The 15130-nt window shown below is 39.3% G+C and overlaps 1 protein-coding gene and 1 pseudogene across 3 annotated transcripts in view; both read right to left on the bottom strand.

Moving 5' to 3' along the window:
• The window catches only part of PARD3B (par-3 family cell polarity regulator beta), a 973558-nt gene that overhangs the window by 539122 nt on the left and 419306 nt on the right, over positions 1–15130 (bottom strand). The gene's annotated exons all lie outside the window — the stretch shown is intronic.
• LOC308499017 (phosphatidylinositol N-acetylglucosaminyltransferase subunit Y-like) lies at positions 12540–14118 on the bottom strand (annotated as a pseudogene). Its single transcript has 2 exons — positions 14044–14118; positions 12540–12843 (listed from the first exon to the last, which is right to left on the bottom strand). The product of its transcript is annotated as a phosphatidylinositol N-acetylglucosaminyltransferase subunit Y-like (transcript).

Genomic DNA, 15130 nt, shown 5'->3' with positions numbered 1-15130 from the left:
AAGTCCTTCATGATAGATGAGAAACATCCACAAGTCAATTTAAGACATCCTGGGCACAGATCTGTATGATTTATCAACTGCATTTGAAACCTTTGATCATTACATTTTATTGGACCGTTCAAAGTCCCTGGCAGGACTGGAAGAAGTGATGCATTATGCAGCCACTGTTATCTCGTAGGAACACTGAAAAAATGGTTTTATGCCAATGCCTGTGTGTCCCAATTGTTGTCTTCTGTGTGGTAGCAAAGGATCCTAGTGCCTCTCAGGCCGTCACTTCTGATGTGGAAAAGATAGTTTCCACTTAACAGTAGTTAAAATTCTAAACTAGAGTCAATCAATTGAGGCTCAAGCCAAAAAACACAGAAACTGGGTTTCCCTGGCAGGAGACATGTCTAATGAAAGTGCCAGAGGAAAATCTGACTCTGTCCTGTCAGATTTTTCCAACATTTGTAACTGTGCCTTGAGACCTCATTTGTTGACCCATAGCTAGTCCTAGAGTCCAGGGATCAGCATTGACCTCGGGCACCTTTATCTTACGCATCTGGTAGGCAGGAGTCATATTCTATCCATGATGTGGAACTGGCTCCAGCTGTCCAAGCCTCTGTGACCTCATTAGATAACTGAAATCTAATCCACCTGAAAGTATCCTGAAGACCACCCGGGTGTTTCATATGGCTGCTATCTTGCTACTAAATAGGTCCATTACACAAGCTGGAGCACATTACACCAGCCACTAATTCACCTGGTGGCATCGTTAGGCAATGAGCCACAGATCATTACTGACTTTTCTGTGTAACTCCTCGTGGCAGATCCAATGTTCATCAAAATCCAAAGGCCACAGGTACAACACTAGATTGTGTTTCTATGATTTTTTAAGAGAAGAGGAAAACTGCCCTTGCTAACACATTAAAGCTCTGGCTTTCAAAGGAAAAGACATTTGGACACAGAGGGCCTGCTCATGCTAAGTACGGGGGATATAGAGTTCAGCTTAAATTTAAAATAATTTCAACAAATGGATTTTTGAGAGTCACAGGAATGACTGAGTTTCACTCAATTTAAATAAAATAAGCCAACAACTGGAAATCCATGACTATTTTAAGGGAAATAAATTTATATCACTATTTTCCCCATGGGTCCTAGGAGTAAACAAAATTATGCCAGAAAAAGAGATGTTTATTAAATTGAAAGTGATACCTGTTTTATCTAGCTTATATCACAAGCCCATTATACCCAGAAGTGCTGTATTATACTAGGTTAGTTTTTATTATAACTGAACACTATGAGTAGACAATATTGATAAGAAGTGACAGAATAGCAAATTAAATCAAAATCTACCAAAATTAGAGGGAATCTGATAACACAATTTAAGACCAACCACCTATGAAAAATACTAACTTGCAGGGGCTGAAAAGAGGCCAGTATCTAAATCAGCCAGTATTTGAACTTGTCAAATGGTTCCTGAGGCAAGCCTTCTTTAATTTGAGATGAAGGATCTTAATCTCATCTTCAGGTCTTCTCAGGGCAAGCAAACCAACATACAGGGCTGTTTTTTAAAAAGACTGACAGAAAAAGGAGGAACTGCCCTTATAAGTTATAAATGAAAGTTCAGATGCTATCACAACTGTCTTTGTACTAAGCTTATCTAGGCCATTTCATACTATGTTATCTGTCTAGATTGGAAAATACACCAGCACACACACACCCAGTTGCTTCTACAGATGACATATTTGGGCCTCAAAATGAAATACGTTGAATGCTCAGGTATGTAGTGACATTTAGTCATTTAATGTGTTCCTTCCATGTATACACAGCTACCTTGGATGTGTGATGGGTATCTTTCTAGTTTGTGTCAGACTTTGTGTTCTTTAAGTCCATTCCGTATTTTCACAAAAGACTCGTGATGTTCCTTGTCCATTGCCCTTGGTCATTTTCAAAGCTGGCTTTTAAATAGCCTTAGAAGAAAACAAAACAGCCTAGAATTACATGCCACAATATAAAGACCCAGTAAATGTTGAATTCTTAGCAAAGCATTTAAGAACACTATTTAGCAGAGTGAGAAAACACACTCTCACTTTGGATGAGAGGAGCAGCAAAATCACATTGGAAAGGGTCAGACAAGTGAAGACGAGATGAATCGGTGGCCATGAAACCACCTACCACAGCTCAGCTTCCACTCCTATACACTAATTTCATAAGCTCTTATGTTTAAAAATACAGAATGCATAAACGCTTATGTTTAGAATGGATTTTGTTTCCTATCTAAAACAAACATATGGTATCAAACAGTCTTTTAATGCTCAGATTTAAATTAGTCTTAAGAGATAAAAAGACAGAAATAGTTCTGCTATTTGAGCATGTTTGACGACGGCGATATTTATATAAACACATTGGCAGAGGAAATGTTCAATTCCCTGTATCTATGTGGGCCCACGGTTTCATGTTAGAAGAAACACATTTACCTAAAACATTTGCAATGTTGTATGTGAACATGGGCTGAATGATGAGGAGACCTACTGCCAACAACATTTTAGCAGACAATTTAATTCTAACTTAATAAGGCGCCCCCTGACCACCTGACACCCCCCCCCCCAGTATACAACCTAAGTGTTTGTCAGTGATGGCTTATTTTATTTGGTTGCCATATGGTCACTGCTAGTTTTGTGCAAATATTCAACAAATAGCCAGTGTACTCAGGCACCTTTGGTGCCAGGTAGAGTTCATGCTGCTTCCTCTGAAGTTCACCTCAGGAGAATCTCTTGATCCTTGAAAGCAGGATTTTCTCATTCTGTGGGTTCTTCATTCTGCAATCCATTCATGAGTCTTGAAATCAATTTAAGGGGTTGTGATCAGCATTCTGTACCATAAACGGTATAGGAAATATCAAGCTGTGTTCACATGGTAAAGAAACACTTTGTTTTATAGAACAGTTACACACATATATGTGGGCAGGGTTGCAATATAAAACGCATTTTCTTGCTTTGAGTCATGGTCAAAAGCATTCGGGGAAAACAAAAAAAGAAAACAAAAAACCCCTCTAAATCTGCCTCAATAGAGGATGCTAAATAGCAGGTTTGCAACCCCGACTGGCTTGGGAAGGCTCTGAGGGATTACAAAGTCCTTAAGGAAACACATCTAGCCAAGGAGTGACTCTGATAATGTACTTCCAGAGCCCTTCTGTTTTGGGAGCTGTATGTCCTATTTAACATTTATTTTGCTCAGGCATTTACTGGAAACTTGTTAAATGCTAGGAACGGTGCTAATTCTTGGGAAACAAAGATGAATATGACACAGTCCTTGACCCTCAAAGAACTTTGAAGAGACTGACACAATAATGCATAAGGCAATGTCACTAAAGATATTCACACAGTCACTGCAAAGTGCTGTAGGAGCAAGAGGGTGAAGTGTAATTGCAACTGTTGGAGAGCGTTTCACAGGAGATTTGACATCTTAGTGGGTCTTCACATATCCATCCATCCATCCACCCACCCACCCACCCACCTACTCTCTCCAAGGCACCGAGGTAGAAGTTTGGGGAAACTCAGATGAATACGACAAGAGGGACACCTTAGAAGAGCTCTCAGCCTATAGGAGAAAAAGCCTTACAGGACAAGATAGGAAAAGCAACAAGTGGCAGGGACCAAGCACAGAGGCCCACAGAGCAGGAGGGCTTACCTCTGTCCATCCGAGGTACAGAGGGCCTCCTGCAGGAGAAGGGGGCTGTGAGTGACAGTGGATGACGGTGGATAGCGGAGGAAGCCTGATACCAGAAGCAAAGCTGGTGTGTATTTTAGATGCAGCAAAATAATGACAACCAAGTGCACACATATTTGTAAACATCTTAAAAATGAAATGCCAACAACATAAAGCAGAAGCTGAGATAGTGGCTAGGACTCTGGCCCTGGAGACCAGGATTAAATCAAAGAGGCAGAAACAGAGACATAGTGCATTGGATTTTAGTACTTTGTTGCTTCAAATCCTTGTTTTGGACCATTTCCATGAGAATGAAATCAAGTCTTTAGCCAGAACTACAAGACTATGTATTCTGGCCTTGTCCTTCCCTCTCACCTGACTCCCCTGCCCCTTGCTCCCACCCCCAGCCAGCTGGCCTCCTTTGTGGCTCTGCATAATCCCAAATGAACCCAGACTGCCCTAGTGCCTTGGCACTGGCCGATCCCTCAGCTCTGAACGCTTGCCCTTCCATCTCCTCTAATTTTCTCGGAGGTAGTCTCTTTAACCTGTTTAACTTTCCTCATTGAGATGTTACTATCAAAAGTACTCTGTGCATCTGTTTACATGTATACTTTTTGACTCAGCCAGAATGAAAGCTTCTTGAGGGCAGAGATCTTATTGATCTTTTTCTTGCTGTATGTTCAGACTCTGGCATACTGTGGGCACTGCGTAAGTGGTTTTCAAATTAAGGAAAGAATTGAGAAAATTGGGACTGGCATAGGTTGAGCAATCATGCAGGGATACCATGTATCCCCGAAAATAAGACCTAGTCAGACCATCAGCTCTAACGCATCTTTTGGAGCATAAATTAATTTAGGACCGGATCTTATATATAAGATCCGGTCCTATATTATATTAAGACCCGGTCTTATAGTATATAAGACCGGGTCTTATATTAATTTTTGCTCCAAAAAATGCATTAGAGCTGATGGTCCCGCTAGGTCTTATTTTCGGGGAAACAGTACAGGTGGGACTGAACCAGGATACACAAAGTTAAATGACAGATCAGCAATAGGGCGTGCTGATTCAACTAATAAGTTCAGATACAAAGTAGACATGTGCTGTGGGGTCAGGGTGGGTGGTGGGGGGGTTAGGGACATGGAGTGGCGGCCACCCTTGGGCCTCAGAGCCAGGCTCGTATTAAATCCAAAGAGACCTGGCTTTCCTATGTGTCTGCTCAACAGAAACCCAGACCACTGATCCAGCTCCATGGATACAGAAAAACAAGCCATCTCATTGCTGATTCCGAAGTGTGCATACTTAAACCCAGGCAGAGAATCGGGAAACCAGACAACCCGAGAGAACACTGTGGCACAAATCCTGTTAACAGTCCCCAAGTATCAATTAAGAAAAAAAAAATTATTTATTCTAATATATTCTTCAAGGGACTAGTAGCAGACAACTCCTCCAAGATAATAAAAGTTACCCATGATGTTAGCAGGCAGCTATTTAGCACAACTAAAAGACACTGTGCATGCATCGTATGGACAGGTCTATAGGAGAAATGCTGACATTTTTGTCAAAAGGAATGCACAGCCACGGCGAGCCCATCTAACGGGTGCTGTGAACCACCCTGATGATGAGCCACAGGCATGCAATCACGGGCAGACAGACTCCTGACTAATAGCTGTGAGCAGTTTGCCTTTGCTATCTAAGTGTCACAGGCTGAACACACTCCTGCCCGACCTCAACTCTGCATTAATACCTGCATCATAGCCTGGGGAAGCTCAACATCCCACTGCTGGGAAGAAGATAAACAGCAACAATACAAAGAAAGATGCAGCCCTTTTTTGTGCTGCTGGTTAAACTTCATGCATTTCATCTTTCTCCCGAATCTAAAATGTCTGCCATCTTCTCTTGGTGGAATGAATGATATTTTAACACTCCTGTAGAAAGCCAGTGTCTTGAAGACTTTTCCCACAGGTCAAATGGCAAACTAAATAAAAAAACCCTGGTTACATTTAGCATCACAGGACACAAATCATTAGGTTGCTGGAGGATATGGTGTTCATGAATCCACACCTAGAGAAAATCACGTGATCATAAGCGATAACACCGACCTACAGCACTGAAATACACAATTTCTGTAGTATGAGCTATGTACAATCTGCTCTAGAAACAGATGATATGCTTCATTAACTACCATGGTGTGAATGTATTACATGTCTATAGGGAAATTACCCATACAAAATCGTTTCCTCTCACCTTGGTCCAGCATGACAAGGAATTAAATCATAGAGTCTTATCAGAAAGAGTTGATCAACATAGCAGGATAAATGACCCCTTAACCACCACCTCCATTACCACAGCCAGGAAGTCCTATCATATGGGGGGAAAATTAAATAGAGATGAAGTACCTTCTCAAGGAAGCCTGAACCCCTGCAGAAAATGATGGTGATACATACAAGATCATAGCTAACCGCATCAAGAGCTCCTCAAGTGCCAGGCACAGTGCTAAGTGTTTTGTGTGCTTGCTGATCTTCATAGCAATTGTAACGCTCGAGGATGACTAGTACCCCATTACATAGCTACGGAAGTGGGGACCAAGAGAATGTGAAGTGATTTGCGCCTAGCCACACGTCTACCTAGTATATAGTCAAAGGCGGATTCAAACTCCAGCATTGTCTTGGGAAACCTGCACCTCTGTCCCCATGCACAGTGCAGCCTTCCAAGGAGACTCCTGTGAACAAATCAAAGCAGATGATGCCAAAGTCCTGGATATGCTAATGTCAATCCATATTTGTTTGCTTAAGGACAGTGCAGTCTTACTAAGTATCTCGACGGTTGAATCCACTAACGAATCCTTTAAAGTTGGAAAGCTGTACACCCTATATTATATTTAATTAAAGTTGTGGAAGAAATATCACTGCATAGAATTTTGCCCGTTAGCAAAATTGTCCTGGCTGCAGTCCAGCATAGGGCATCTAGCCGTACAGTTGGAGTGCCATAATTAGGGTCCTCGGGAAATGAGAACAGGATCAGGCTCATTGTAATCCTCGTCCAAAAAATAGTAATAAACAAACAAAACATTGCTGCTAAAAATAAATACATGAAAATAAAAATAGATGATTTGGGGCGAGGGGTAGATATCAAGAAAGATGAAAAACCCAGTGACAGTAGTTACCAGGGGCAACTCCTCAGCTTTCCCTTTCTACCACTTCCTTTGCGGGAAGGCCGAAGGTGGGGACCTGTCTAAGCAGCATTGCTGCCATGGACAATTATTATTTTAATCGACATTGTGCTGTGTTAATGAGTGCCAACCATGTGCCAGATGGTGTCAGAAACAAAGCCTTCTCTGCAATCCCGCCCAGTGGGATCACCACCTCTCCTCACTGTGAAAGCTATCACAAATGTGGTAATGAGCTAACTCCGGTGCAACCGAACTTCTAATCCCCCCGACGCTTTCTGATTGGGCACTGCACCAAGGTTTGGCATAGAAAAGGCACCTGCAGTGCTGTCGGATGATCTCTTCAGGGATAATGGACCAGGGAACTGAGCCTGTAATGATTTCGTATCAGTTTGTTCAAGTTCAGTTGCTATTAATTGGGTTCAAGTTCAGCTCCAGTTCACACAATCTAAATAAATAGCTGTTGAAACCAGCTTAGTGCCTGGCACAGTATGTATCTTTGTAACTAACAAGAAGCAAGCAGAAGAGAAAACTGGAGAGGGATGCCTTGTAGAGATGTTGTCTGGTGTATACATTCTGACTGGTGGACGTGGGAAGTAAAGGAACACAAGAATGTTCTAGCTTGTTACAATTGAGCATGGTTGTATCACTTCACAAATGACAATATTCTAATGAACTGAGCCTCAAACAGTTTTAAACGTAGTAAAACTTGCATGTAATTTTGAGAACTATGGACAAAGCACTGGCTTAAAGTTAACATAGTCTAGAACCTAAACTTTCTCTGTATTTTTCCCTCCACCTTGGCAATTGTAAGGCATTAATTCTACTGTAAACTAAGTAAAATATGAAAAAAAGAGAAATGTTTTAGACAAATTCATTGTTAAACAGAGAAGAGGAGCAATCTCGCAGAAGAAGAAAAAGCTATTTAAAAATAGGTCTTTGCATATTTTATGGGAAAAAATCAATCCCAAATCTATTTCGTTCTAGCCCATTAAGATTTACTCTAAGTTGGTTTCACTAGAATGAAATTTAAAACACATTTCTGAAGATCATTTGTAGGAAATTTTTAATGAAGGCATTTTCTCATTCAATGCTGGTTGGCAAATTCTGATCTCTGTTAGAATTCAGTCATAAATATTGTATTTAAACATGGATTGGTTTGAGAAGATACCGGCATGGTTATTTAATAAAGTAATAGAATTATGTATGGAAAGCAATATGAGCAGGTAATATTAGACAGGCTATATAATACATATCCACTTTTTGTGACACACTAATATAACTTAAAATATAACTAATGTAACTGAATATAATCATTAGCTTTAACATTATTATCTATTTATATTGTTAAATCTAAACAATAAGAAGTAGGTAATTTCTAAAAACAGAACATTATAAATTGAATTTATTTGAAAAAAGTAACTTCTGATATAATGTATTTTCTTTTTTATTTTATTTTCTCTAACTAAAAGCAAGAGACATTTGATTGGTATGAATAATCTGACATCCTAACAATGCACCTGAACTATAGTAAACTGTAGGAAAAATACATTCCAGTGCTACAGAATCAAAAGGACCCGAATTGCCTGCGTTCCTACCATTTACTCGATGTATGAGTAGGTCAAGTTCCTTAACTTCTTTGAGTCTCAGCTTCCTCATATTTAAAGTTAGAATTAAAAGAAAAAACACAGGGTCATTGAAGAGACTGAGAGAGTAAATGTATGTGTCCAGCAAAATGCCTACAACACAACAGTTGCTTAATAAATGTCGCCTCCCACTTGCTGCATAGCAATTCCATGTACTTTGATTCCACTTTGTAGTCAGTCCTTCCAACGTTACCACTTCCAGAGGCAGTAGAAGAAGCTGCTGAAGAGTTAACCCAAAAATGTGAGGCACAGTAACTTGTGGCCCCAATGTTTGACCAGAATCAGGAAAATCCACAATATATGATTTGCTTATCATTTACAATAAATTTTACTGTTTTATAACAAAGTATAATTATTTTATCCTACATTCCAGCTACTCATGATCTGTTTCCTAATCTTCAGGAGAGTTTTAAAACTGGGATTCAGCCAGTGTGGATGCATTTCTATCGACCTACTGTCAGTCTTTTTCAGGATACCTTTCCAGTTGCAGGCCTATCTTCATGGATTCATGAAATCATTCACATTTGCCTTCTTTGTTATATTAGAAATTTACAGTTTTGAGGCAACCCATAGGTAATTGTGCTTTCTCTGCCTTTTTATCACCCATCACCTTTCACTGAACTCTGTCACCCTTTCAGCTGAGGCGCTCTGAGGCAAGGTCATTTACAGAGTCCCTTCCTGGTCAAATTTCCAGTTCAGGTAGTCTTGGTCTCTGAAGGGAAAGCCTCTAAGCGGGACCTCGCTTCAAGCTGACGACTCCCATCTGTTTCCTATTAGCCTGCCCGTATTAACCTTTGCTTTGTTTGCTTGACTTTGCCCATCTCTAATTTCGAAGTGAGAGCTCAAGGACAGAAGTGGAGTACAATGTTCCAAAAGACTAACCTTGAGGATAACTCAACAATAGAATCCCTAAATGAAGTGCCTCACCCCCATGGCTCTAGGGTTTTAAAATTTGGAGGGAAATGCCACCTTAAGTCAATATTACTTACCTGATTTTGACAACACAATGACATAGGTTTCAAAAATAATTTCATATATATAACATAACAAGCATAGATGCATTCCCTACCTTCTTCATAAATTATCAGCTCCCTAAAGAAATCTTATAATTGTAATCTTATCTGAAAATTTATACTCTTCTCCTTGTTTGTTATTAATGAATTTAAAAGAAGGATATTTTTTTCCTAAGGTCAGTGAGAATCTGCCTGTATTTATAAAGTTCTACGAAGAGTTTAAATGAAAACAGAAGAACAATACTTTAATTCAATGAATGTGCACTAAGCACCTATTATTTTTCTGGTTTTATAGGCAATATCAAGTAATATAATCCCATTCCTTCCCCTTAAGGAACACACTGGGATACTTGAAGTCACACATACAATAATGCGAATGATGCAAGACGATTTTATCACTAAGTATGAAACTGAGTGGTACAAACGTTCTAAGTGCTGCCAATGCTGCCCACACAGTAAGAAAAGTTTGTAGTGAGCAGGTGGGCTGGGTTTCACCCAGTATTAAGAATGAGATTAGAAGAGATAGAGAAAATAGGGGAAGTCATCCCAAGTGAAGGGAAATGCAAAATCAATGCCAGAGTGGGAGAAATGGTCACAGCATGTAAAGTTGGGAAGGGGTTGGGGAGGACTGAGAGACCCAACCATTCTGATTAAACTGCAGCAGCAGGTTTATGATGGCAATACTGAGTATGTGACAATGAGCTACACATTCTATCTTTCCATGAAGGATTGTAACTTTACCACCATGAGGCTTGTGCCATGGCCATAATCCAGAAAAATAGGCTCTGTGGAGCACAGTCCTGCTACCCCACCCTATCTTTTGGCCAGTTCTCTAAGCAACTCTGACGTCTACATTTCCACTCCTGATATCCTTTTCTTTCTCTACTTTCTCTGTTTTTGTCTTTGTCACTCTGACATTTGTCTTTCAAGAGCCATTCTATCTGTTTCTAAGAACTTGTCCATTTCTTCTAGGTTATGGAATTTGGTGACACATAGTCCTTCATAGTATTCTTGGGTGGTCCTTGGTATTTCTGTGGTGTCCGTGGTAACTTCCTCTCTTTGATTTTTGATTTTGCTTATGTGTGTCTTTTCCCTTTTTATCTTAGTGAGTCTAGTCAAGGGTTTGTCAATTTTATTAATCTTTTCAAAGAACCAGCTCTTTGTTGTATTAATTTTTTTCTATTGTCTTTTTGTTCTCTAATTCATTTGGTTCTGCTCTGATTTTTATTATTTCTTTCCTTCTGCTGTCTTTGGGTATCATTTGTTCTTTTTTTTCTAGTTCTTTAAGGTGCAACATGAGGTTGTTTATCTGGGATTGTTCTTTCTTGAGATAGGCCTGTAATGATATAAATTTCCCTCTTATTGCTGCTTTCGCTGCAACCCGATTATTTTGGTAGGATGTATTTTCATTCTTATTTGTTTCTAGGTATCTTTTGATTGCTCCTCTTATTTCTTCTTTGACACAGTCCTACTTTAAAAGTATATTCTTTAAAAGATGAAATAGTGCCATTTGTGACAACATGGATGGATCTTGTGATTATTATGCTAAGCAAAATAAGTCAGACAGAAAAAGTTGAGAACCATATGATTTCATTGATACGTGGGATATAAAACTGAAAGCAACAAAGGAACAAGACAAACAAAGAAACAAAAACTAATAGACACAGACAATGGTTTACTGGTTACCAGAGGATAAGGGGCGGGGGGGGGGGTAAACGAGGGTAAACAGGATCAAATATACGGTGATGGAAGGAGAACTGACTCTGAGTGGTGAACACACAACGTGATATATAGATGATATATTACAGAATTGTACACTTGAAACCTATATAACTTTACCAACCATTGTTACCCCAATAAACATTAAGAAAAATTCTAACTTCACGGAAATGCAAATCAAAACCATAATGTGGTACACTTCACTCTCATTGGGATGACAATCATCAAAAAGGCAGACGGTACCAAGTGTTCGTGATGATGCGGAGAAACTAAAACTCTGTACATTGCTAGTGGAAATGCAAAGTGGTATGGCAGCTATGGAAAAGAACATGACAGGACCTTAGATGGTTAACTACAGAGTTAACATGTGATCCAGCAATTCTACTCCTAGGTATAAATCCCAAAGAAAAAAAAATGTGTCCAAACAAAAACTTGTACATAAATGTTTATAGCAGTGCTATTCATAATAGTCAAAGAGTGGAAGAATGCAAATGTCCACAAACTGGTGAATGAATAAATACAAAATGGATTATTTGGAATGTTATTAAAAAATAAATGATGAACTGATACTTGCTACAACTATTATGCTCAGTAAAAAAAGTCACCAAGAGTCACTTACTGTATACGTCCATTTATTAATACATGAAATGTCCAGAATAGGCAAATCTATAAAAACAAAGTAGATAAGTGGTTGCCTAAGGCTGAGGCTGGGCTGGGGAGTGTGGGTGTTAGGACGTGCTGCTAAGGGGTACAGGGTATAATTTTGATGTGGTGAAAATATTCTAAAATTCACTGTGATGATAGTTGCACAATTTTGGGGATTACTCTAAAAACCACTGAATTGTACACTTTTCTACAAATCCATGAAATTTCCATTTTATTGTACAGTTTTATATCTCATTAGTTATATCTCAAAAGCATTTCTCTATAACTATTCCAACATAGCTCCTTTGGAATTATTTCAGTCGTCAGTAACATGTGACTTTACCAAAGACTTTGATTTTAAAACAAACGTAAGATTTCAAATGATTAATGTTTAGATGAATGGGGTAAGAAATAAAGTCACCAGATGATGGCTGGGGCTGTTAACTCCCAACAACACACTTTGTTGACTAGTTTCTTCGGATAACAGGAGTGATAAATTTGAACCTTCACAAAACCTTCAAAAAAGGGCAGAACCAAAGTACAATAAGAGAAGCTTCTGCAACCTAAGTCTCCCATAGTCCTAAGCCTCTGACAGAAGCAAGGCAAAGCATACATCCTGCAAATTAAGTGGGTATCTAGTATTTCCACGTGGTTGAGCTTTCAGAGATGGATGCTCAAGACATACATTAATGTATAAACCATCTTGGCTCTGGTTGCATTATGTCTGAAGAGTTTAATACTCATCCAAATCCCAAAGTTAGAAGAACACATAAACTGGTATGGTAATGGGTAAAATCAGACCGTAATAGCACAGGCTGGTTGTGCTGGTGTGGCCATGTGGGAAGTTTTCTTCCACAGAAACAGAGTAGAACAGTCCTGCTACAGAGACCAATGGAGTAAGGACAGTCAATGTAGGAAGACACAGAAAGATTATTCTCCCCCATTTTATTGCCTGCCATGTTGACTTTTAGAAAGGTACATGGTTTAATAATATTTAGTTGGGTCTGTTGTTGTTTTTAATTATGACCTACTGCTGCTCCATATTGTCTTGTTATTTTGATGTGTCATCCTAGCTTCCTGTGTTATCATATTAGGAATCCCATCAATAATTGGATGGGTTATTCCCAACTCTTCATTTCAATTCATTTGTGGATGCTTCACACCTGAATGGCTTCTTGGAGAGGGGACACACCAAATATTCTAACAGTGCCAGGTCTAGGCCTAGGTCAGTGTTCCAGTCCTCTCACTCTTGTCCGCCAATAGCCATGATCCTGAGACCAAGCAGGCACCTATGGGCAACCGCGGACAGTGACGTCTGTGTCCTCCACAGTGCTGAGGCCGCCTGTGGCATGTACCACTCAGCATGGGCTGGCAGCCAACCCCAGCTGCCATCTTTGGCTGTTCTAGCCCAGCCAGGAGCTATTATAATTCAGGCCTTTCCTGAATTGTATACTTTAAATGGATGAGTTGTATGTAATGAATTACATCTCAGTAAGCTACTAAATCAAAAAGAACCATTCATTCTGATGATTTTAGGTGAAAATCACTTTTATTATATGATTTCTAAAATTCCTAGCTTCTTAGAACTGAGGTGAGTGTTGCAGATGTGGGCTAGTGATGGAAAGAAACTTCTTTAATAGTATAATTAATTTCCCAAGCAAAATATTGCATGAAACACAATAAGTTAAACAGACAAAAAGCAATATTTTATTAATCTGCAAGTGCATGTTTTAGTTATACAGCTCAGCCAAATTGGTAACCTTTTGACCAACTTTGTAATATTTAATTACTAACTTAGTATTTCCATGTAGTTCTCCTGATGAGGCAAATTCTAGGCATTTAGTGTATTTTTATAAGTACCCATGTTATTTTTATGATACCTTGCAAAAGCATGTAAAGTCAAACGTCCCGGAATCTTTGCATAACCATTTGCTGCTGCAAGAGATCAGTTGAAAACACTTAATCATTTCCATTGCTTCTAGTTTATAAATGAGAAAATGGGCTCAGCATAGGGGCTTTAGTCATAGGGCTAATAAGTTTCATAACGCTGGTCCTCTTAACTTCTGTCCTTCTTTCCAGACTTAATAACATTTCATATTCTGGATATTAAATTGAAGCAATTAGGCTACGGATATGTAAATATATGTACACAGATGTATCGCACCTGTTTATTACTACAGAGAGGGAATGCCTTAAAGGATTCCAAGTCGCGCATTTTTGCACTCCCAGGGCTTACCATGGTACTTAGCAACAACAGCATATGCCCACTAAACATTGAAAGGATTAATACACGAAGAATGAACTTTATTTTTCATTATTACTGAAAAAACAAATTTCCAAATGAGATTTCTGGTCACTTATCTCGAACCACCTAAATATCACTTCTGCTTAAACTATTAATAATTATATTATAAATTACACTTATCTTGGTCTGCTGGTCAGCTCGCCCTTTGACCTCACTGTTTCTGTCAATGGTCCCATCTTTCAGCTAGTCACCTGGTGACATGGCCAGGATTTACAGAGTACCTACATGGGATAATTCAGTAGACTCTAGGACCACTTCATTTAGGCAACTGAGGTAAAGAAGAAATGAGGTCATTAAACAAATCACTGACAGGGTTATGAGAGGGTAGACGGGTTAAGCAACCACGAGAGTCCCTGGTAAGACCAGTAAGCAAAGCCAGACAAAGATGATGAGGTATTACTCAAGACAACGACCCGGGCTAGGGTGGATGTGCACCTACGTGGAAAACAATGAGTGCATGTGAGGCACTGGTAAGATGATGTTAGAATTGGAGGTCAGGGAATGGTCACTCTGTAAATCATAAAAAACAACTCAGATGAGCCAAAATGTCCTTGGCCAAGAAAGTGATGGTAGGATAACCAAGATGTATCTTCAGAAGCAAGAACTAGAATATGACTAAAATTAAAAAAGAGAAAATGTTAATTTATTTAAAAATATTTTTTCCTGGGAGGAAAAATAATATTTATGGTAACACTAACTACGATATTTCATTTGTTAGTGGGTGTGTAATGTTCTGTCTCTGCTACTGAACTGACCCAGCTACTGTAAACATTTATAACCTTATACAGCATAACTGTAGGTCAGGCACTCTATTATACACTTTATGTCCCAGTGATGAACACTGCAAAGGTAGATGTGGGTTGGGGATATTATCAAAATGGCGGCGTGAGGTGATCCTCTGTAAAGATCCCCTGGAATTTACAACTAATCGAACACCAATAACTCC

The sequence above is a fragment of the Rhinolophus hipposideros genome (assembly GCF_964194185.1).
Source record: "Rhinolophus hipposideros genome assembly, chromosome: 6".
NCBI classification, from domain to species: Eukaryota; Metazoa; Chordata; class Mammalia; order Chiroptera; family Rhinolophidae; genus Rhinolophus; species Rhinolophus hipposideros.
The sequence above is the reverse complement of the archived record's forward strand: the minus strand, read 5'-3'. Positions and strand labels throughout refer to the sequence as shown.